The sequence below is a fragment of the Humulus lupulus genome, chromosome 2 (genome assembly GCF_963169125.1).
Source record: "Humulus lupulus chromosome 2, drHumLupu1.1, whole genome shotgun sequence".
Classification (NCBI taxonomy): domain Eukaryota; kingdom Viridiplantae; phylum Streptophyta; class Magnoliopsida; order Rosales; family Cannabaceae; genus Humulus; species Humulus lupulus.
Window position 1 is genome coordinate 157,935,601 of NC_084794.1, and position 7,488 is coordinate 157,943,088.

The 7,488-nt window shown below is 31.7% G+C and overlaps 1 long non-coding RNA gene across 2 annotated transcripts; it reads left to right on the forward strand.

Annotated features, from left to right (window-relative positions):
- The first annotated feature begins 390 nt into the window (after window positions 1-390).
- Window positions 391-4,427, forward strand: LOC133816373 (uncharacterized). 2 transcript variants are annotated; one of them, XR_009885194.1, is made up of 3 exons: window positions 391-1,156; window positions 3,614-3,701; window positions 4,360-4,427. It is a non-coding gene; the product is annotated as an uncharacterized LOC133816373 (long non-coding RNA). The 2 variants fall into 2 exon arrangements; XR_009885193.1 differs by lacking the exon at window positions 4,360-4,427 and adding an exon at window positions 3,917-3,998 and having other exon boundaries at window positions 392-1,156.
- The last annotated feature ends 3,061 nt before the right edge of the window (window positions 4,428-7,488 follow it).

Genomic DNA, 7,488 nt, shown 5'->3' on the forward strand with positions numbered 1-7,488 from the left:
ATTCTTAAATGACTTGTATTTTCTTTAACACATTGCTTCATCCTTCCTAGTAGTACACATTGCTGCTTTGTTAATTCCAGACCTCATTTGATGCACTTGCTATTTTTTTTTTAATGTTACATTTGAAGTCTATTAAAATAGTTAAGATAAAAGTGTGTTGGCTTGGTGTGATTATGTGTAAATTTCCCTGTCAATTTACTTCAGGAACTTTCATATCTTATAAAAATTATCTATACATATGCATACACACTTTCAAAACTTGCAAGCCTACTGGTACACATTATGCATTTTGGCCACTTTACAGTAAGTTAAAGTCACTAATTCTTATTGTAGAGCTTGGTGATTTTTCATTTATTACAGCTATTTTTTTCTAGTTTTGTTGATTAATGACTTTCATAGTTTCTTCTTTGGTTTTGTAAGATTTCTTGCTGAATTATGATTGATTTGGAATTTCCAATCAATGTGTTTTATGTTTGTTTCATGACTATTCTTTGGGTGGCCATTATTTCTATCGCAATGGTGGTTTCATGCCATTTTATTGAATTATGATATTTGCCTGACAATGTCTTCTTCTTTTTGAATGTTTACAAGTAAAATGTGCTAGAATCATGTATGTTTCTTTTACTTATTATTATAATTTTTTTTCCTTTTTTATTTATTTGTTTGTTCTTTACTTGTGGTTTAATAATATAGACTTGTGCTCGGTTTTAATATCTCTATAGTTCATTCTAGTTAACTAGGAGAAGTGGTATTAGTGATGTGACTCCATGGATTTTGGTATTGTGAAGTAGAACAACTCAATATTTACAGTAAGTTAAAGTCACTAATTCTTATTACAAAGCTAAAACAATGACATTATTTTGGACCTTTATAGTCTGTTTAATAAAGTATGTAATTGTCTGTTCAGTGATCCTCCCCCCTCCAAAAGAAAAAGAACTCTGAATGAATAAAGTCTGTCTAGTCAACTTATTTGGTTTAAGTGTGAAAGTGTATCTGTTAGTATTAATTTTTTTTTTTTTATCAATGCTTTATTTGTGCTATTTATTTTCTCTTACAGCTTGGTGGAGGTTACCTATTTGGGTTGCCTTTGGGGTTTGTTGCTGATTCTATTGGTGCAACAATTGGTGCTACAGCTGCATTTATTCTTGGTAGAATAGTGAGTATTGTAGACCATAGTTTTCTTTAAGGACAATTAATTTTTTAATTTTCTTTAACTAGATTTAAGATGCTTGCAAGTTGAAAGTGCTTGTCATATATTAGACCATATATTTCCTCATTTATTGTGTTTAGTTTTAATATTTGATTATAGATCCTTGCCTTATATTGAGCTCTAATTTCAAAAAATAAGAGAACTTCACTGGTTCTATAGCAGGATTTTACATGACCAAACCAATGTTTGATTAGCTTATATTTGATTATACTCTGTTTGATTAGCTTAATGGTCCATTGATTGTGAAGAAAACATAAAAACTAAATTCCTCTTTTGCTCATTTTGGATATAGCATGCTCTCTTTTACTCTATGCAAGTAGGATATGATCTTCTGATCCAAACCAATAGTAATTCAATCTAGAAGTTAGTACCAAACTAGTTTTTTAAGCTGTTGGTCTCGACAGAGTTGTTAATTAGTTGTGGTGCTTAAGTATAGATGATTGTTTGATCTTATATGTGTTCCTAGTTATGGTTGTTGTGGTGGTATTGTTTTTGTACCAGTGGTAGTAAGGAGTTATTTAAATATTTATAACTTGATTAGTGTGCATTATTATAATTAGGGGTGTGCATAACATGGTTCTCTTGTTCTGTTTTGATAAATGTTCCTTGCATATTAAACTACACATTGTGGAATGTGTCCAGTATATAATATAAAATATTCAAAAGCAGCATGCTAAAGTGGTAGATTAAGTAAATCTTGCTGTCTAGGTTATGATATCTCATTAATAATAAATTAAAATTGTTACTATGTCAAAGGAAATAAAATACACATTGTGGAATGTGTGTTCAGTATATAATATAAAATATATGCTCAAGTGGCAGGTTAAGTGTGAGTAAGGGCGTAGTAATTTTGTTTCTTATGTGTATTGTTTAGGCTCCTCCGGTTTATCTACCAGAAAGGAACTTGCCTCCACCTCCTGCATATGTGATGAACAACCTGGTGACTGAAACCAATATGTATCAACACCATCCACCCCAGAAATTGATATGCTCTGTTATGTTTGGTTCTTGTGGGCTTCTTACTTAGGGATAGTTCAGAAGTGTTCTTCTTCTTTGTATTTTTTTGATCTGAAAGCATGCTGTATAAACTTTATTGCATGGTCCTCTCTTGATGATGCCTTGTCTTCTGTTTTTATATATATTTTTTCGTTGTAACAAAAGCTGTCTTTGAGTTGTTCCTTGAGTCACTGCCATGTGCATCTTGTTCAATACATTCAGTGACTTGAAGGTATGTCCTTGTTTGACTTCAGTTGATTAGTGAATAATATTGTAAAGTTTGGCAAAAATGCATATTGATACCACTAGTAATTTTGCTGACTTTGAACTTCTCTTTTGCAGCTTTTTTTAGCTGACTTTGAACTTCTCTTTTGCAAAAATGCAAACATATGAGTAAATTGAGTTATTATTGTAGCTTTTTTTTAATCAGCTTTGGCTGACCTCCAGCTTTGGGCTTTTATTTTGCTTGTTTCTTAGTTTTAGCTCTCGGACTTGGAAATTGTGATAATCAAGTCGTGACCCAATTTTTGTTTAAATCCTTTGATGCTTTCCTCATATTAATCTAGATTTTAGGATTCTCATCTTTAATAGCTGAACTTTTTTTTTTTCTTTTGGCAAAAGTGACATGTTTTATGTTATATTTTGGGGCATGTTATTGCTCAGTTGAAGGTGAAAGGGTTTGAAATACAAAGAGAATTCCCATTACTAATGGAATAGTAGTCTAATTTGTAATTAAGGCCTTTATATTACTTCATAATTTAGTGTCATATGGGAACAACAACAAAAGGCTGAAAGATTTCATAATTTTTAATTTACTGTCGTAAGATTTTCTGGTTGTGTTATGCTTCAATGAACTTTGATTTATAATATAATGGAAGAACTTTATTCGAGGCTAAAATTAGACACAAGATGATCTGAACCTCATTTGATAAACTAAAGTTAATACATGATTTTTCTGCTTCTTTGGCACAATTATAGACACCATTTTATTATTTTTTCTAATTCAAAATGTTGACTTTATAGATAATAGAATTGAATCTTAGGGTGACTTGTGATCAACAAGTTGCTTGAAACTGATCTACAAGAGTTGTTGCTGTTCTTTTACTTTTAGTTGTTGCTCTTCTTTGTGTGTACGAACTTTGTGTTGTGTATGTTACAGCTGGTTCAGCAATTGCCTTAGCAATTAACCTGCTCTTTATATGTAGAATGGTGTTTAATGGTACATGCAGTTCTCTTGTCTGAAGTTTTGGTCATTTTTTTCTATGTTTTCTGCCTTTGCAATAGCAATTGAATCTATTATGTGCAAGATTTATAGTTTGCCACCTATTATGTGCCACAGAAAATCTATTTCTTATTGCAAAGTTTTAATATTGATATTTCTTTCCATGCTTATTTTCGCATGACTAGAGCTAATTTTCATATTAAGCATGCCCAGCATCTTACACCTGGGACTGCAGACCGGTTTGGTGAACTAGGGATTATTGCTTCAGTACAGGTTCATCACAGCTCTCTGTTGCACTCTAGTAACATACTGTAACATTTAAGGTTGAGTTTTGAATTAAATGTTGGTTTCTGTGTGTGATACTAGATATGCATTTTTTTTAAGAAACTACATAATTTAACAATGAAGTGTAGATAATCACTACAACAAAGTGAAGTAATTGTCACCTAAGGTTCTTATTTTAATACTTTTCCATAAAACTTGTGTAGAATTTGGAAATATCTTGTCTTGAAAAGAATTTGGATATGAGACTCGGTGTAGTCACCAAAGAAACTAAACCTAGTATAACTGTAAGTCTTCTATATATCATATTAACTGAAAATCCAGCTTTCTAGAGGCTACAGAGATATTGATTACTGCTAAATTATTCATGCTATATTATAGGAAGATGACATGCTATTTAACTGAAACTAATCTAGACTTCTGATGAACACTTAGAATCTTGTGCAATTGGGATATCTAACTGAAACTAATCTAGATTTATGATGTTTTGACAATACTAATTAACTAAAAGCTTCTGCAGCAATACCTGCTAGGCTGTGTGTTTTGCTTTAATGGGCATTGAGTGTGGTAAATACTGTTCTTTTCCTGTGTATTGTGTTATGTTTGTTTCTTGCCATGTTAATGCTCTTGTCTCTTATCATTTGCCCAGGGTTGTTGAGATCATCTGCACTTTGGTCAGGAAATTATCTCCTAATCCTAATAGTGCTGCTATAATGGCCATGGGTGTTAACATCTTGGCAAAGATATTGAAATGGTAAGCTAATCATAGTTGAGTTGCTCATTTTAGTTTGAAACTTTATGAAGTTGAGAATAAGTTTTATACAACAATGCTTATGGTTTAAGACAATTAAAAAAAAAACTGCACTCTATATGTTTTATATATTTCTCTAAAATGGTTGGATCCTTTTTCAGATTGGAGTTCTTGATTGAGTTTCTATCCCATGCTGCCATTGTTGGGTTCATGGGAGGAGCTGCCATTACAATTGCCCTTCAGCAGCTTAAAGGATTGCTTGGCATAAAAAAGAATTTCACAAAGAAGACAGATATTGTCTCTGTTTTGCGCTCAGTGTTTAATTCAACCCACCATGTTGTAATATGATTTCTTAAGCCTAGACTAGTAGACTAAATATTGTAATTACATTTGAGTAATTAATAAAAATCTATTTATGTTACCTTATTTGGCTTCAACTTTCATATTTGTTTTCCTAGTTTTGTGCAAGTAAAAAAAGATTATGTTTCTCTAAGCTAATATAACACATGTGTTATACTAAAGTGTAGTATAACACAAATAATGTGTTATACTAAAGTGTAGTATAACACAAAAAATGTGTTATACTAAAGTGTAGTATAACACAAAAAATGTGTTATACTAAAGTGTAGTATAACACAAAAAAAGTTTTATATAATCGACTATAAATAACATAATTCAACACTTATTTATATATTAAAATAACACAAAAATTGTGTTATCGTTGACAGTACAATAACACATCTGTATAACACTGATAAAGTGTTATGTAAAGTACTCTGACCTACGATAACATAGTCGGTCTTAACACATCAGAAAGTGTTATCGTATGTTTTGATAACACATTTTCGGTGTTATTAAAAGCATTTTTTTCTTGTAGTGTGAGGATGGTAAAGCACTCTTCTAGGTCTTGGACATGCCTCTCAGCCATTTTAGACATAACCATCACATCATCGATATAGACCTCCATGTTATTGTGATAAGGTCATTTTTATATTAATATTTGTTAAGTTTTTCCATGCTTAGATGGTGTTATGATAGCATTTTTAGTAGTTTTAACTTAGTTTCGTGACTCTACAATATATTTTCGTCATTGCATTTTATGATGATAAATCTGACATTTTGATGGAAAGTGTAGTTAAAATGAAGTTTTAGGAGTATTCCAGGCTTTCGGGATTGAAATGTTGAAATGGCGGCAGCGTACAAGCTTTCTAAGGTTGAGAATTAAAGAAATTGAAGATAGGTCGCGGCCCTTTAATTGAAATTGACGTTTCATATTTTCTGTTCCAGACAGGTCACTGCCTAGTGAGTCAAGCCGCTGCTCAATTTTTTCAGGCCGCTCCCTATGTGACCAATTTCTGCACATATTTTGTTTTAGGCCGCGGCGCGAATTTTCCAGGGCGCGGCCTGCGATGTTGTTTCAAATTTTTAATTACTTTTTAATTAGAATTTAATTGAGACTATAAAAGATTATTAGGGTTAATTTTATAGGAGATTTTTTATTACGGTTTAGGAGAGAAAAGGACTCAGAAAGGGCTGGAGAGAGGACTATAAGACTACATTACTTTTGTTTATCAATCTAGTTTCTTTTCTTCCCTTAATCTCTTTAATCTTAATTATAATTATGTTTGTGATTATGATTACTATTATCGAGTAGGTTCTTTTTAGGTTAAGGGTTAATTCAAAACCCAAGACATGAATTCTTGATTGTTGATAATGAATATCATTCTTTAATTTCTCTCAATATTAAATTGTTTCTATTTTTCCAATTGAATGTTATGGATTTTGTGATTTTTTGTTAGGTGGCCAACTAATTAAGGTTTTACATTATTCAATTGTCATCTTAGAATTACTACTCACCTAATAGTTTAGGATTCTAATTGTACGTGATAAATTTCAATTGATAGTAATGTCAAAAGAATTGTTGATTGTGATGAAAAATAAAACCTAGGTTAAATGAATTATATACTTCATTAATTTATTGCCTAGATTAACTTGTCTCCATAGGACTTAATGCTTTATATAAGTTAAATAGATTGTATGCTTCATAGATTTATTGCTTAGCTAAAAGAGTTAATTATTGAGCGCTTCGCTTTGATTACTTGTAATAGGGAGACTGGGATAATTATCTGCTTCAGCGTTATCTGTGGGGTTAATAGTTTAATTGAGAAATTGGAATGATATTTATTATTGGTGATTGGGATGATTGTTGAGGGTGGAGATTAACCTTTAACTGTTTCTTAATATCGTAATATCAATCTTTAATTGCTTTCTAGTTTATGTTATTTAATTTTGAGTTTGAAATCTAAATCCTCGTGGGTTCGACCTGTGCTTGCTATTTTACTAATATAATTGGAAGTATTGAAAGAAAAATAATTGTTAAATTTGTTGTGGTATACGACAGCCATCATATTGCCCATCTGGTTTTTTATCATCGTATTGATTGATCGTTAATATTTCACGCCATTTTTTTATTCCAAAAGGCATTACTTTGTAGCAATATAAGCCTATGTCTATTCTAAAGCTGGTATGCTCCTCATCGGGAGGCTAGATGTTGATCTGATTATACCCATAATATGCATCCATAAAAGTAAGAATTTCATGCCTGCGGTTGCATCAATGAATTGGTTGATTCTAGGTAATGGAAAATAGTCTTTCGGGCAGGCCTCATTTAAATCGATGAAGTCAATACATGTTCTCAATTTTCCATTGCGTTTGGGTACTAGGACGGGGTTGGCGACCCAATCAAGGTAAAAAGATTCCTGTATAAACTCGTTTTCTTTTAGTCTCTCAACTTCTTCATTTAAGGCCTTTGATCTTTCTTTGTCGAGCAGCTTTCTCTTCTGCTAGACTAGCTTGAAGTTATCTTTATCGATGCTAAGAGCTTGGCTAATTATGGTAGGGCTAATGTAACATCCCAAATTACTTAATAAGACTTAGGGCCTTGATTAGGGGGCCAGGATGGCTATTTATGGAAATTATATGTTTATGTGATATATATATATAAATGCATGCAAGTATGTGATTATG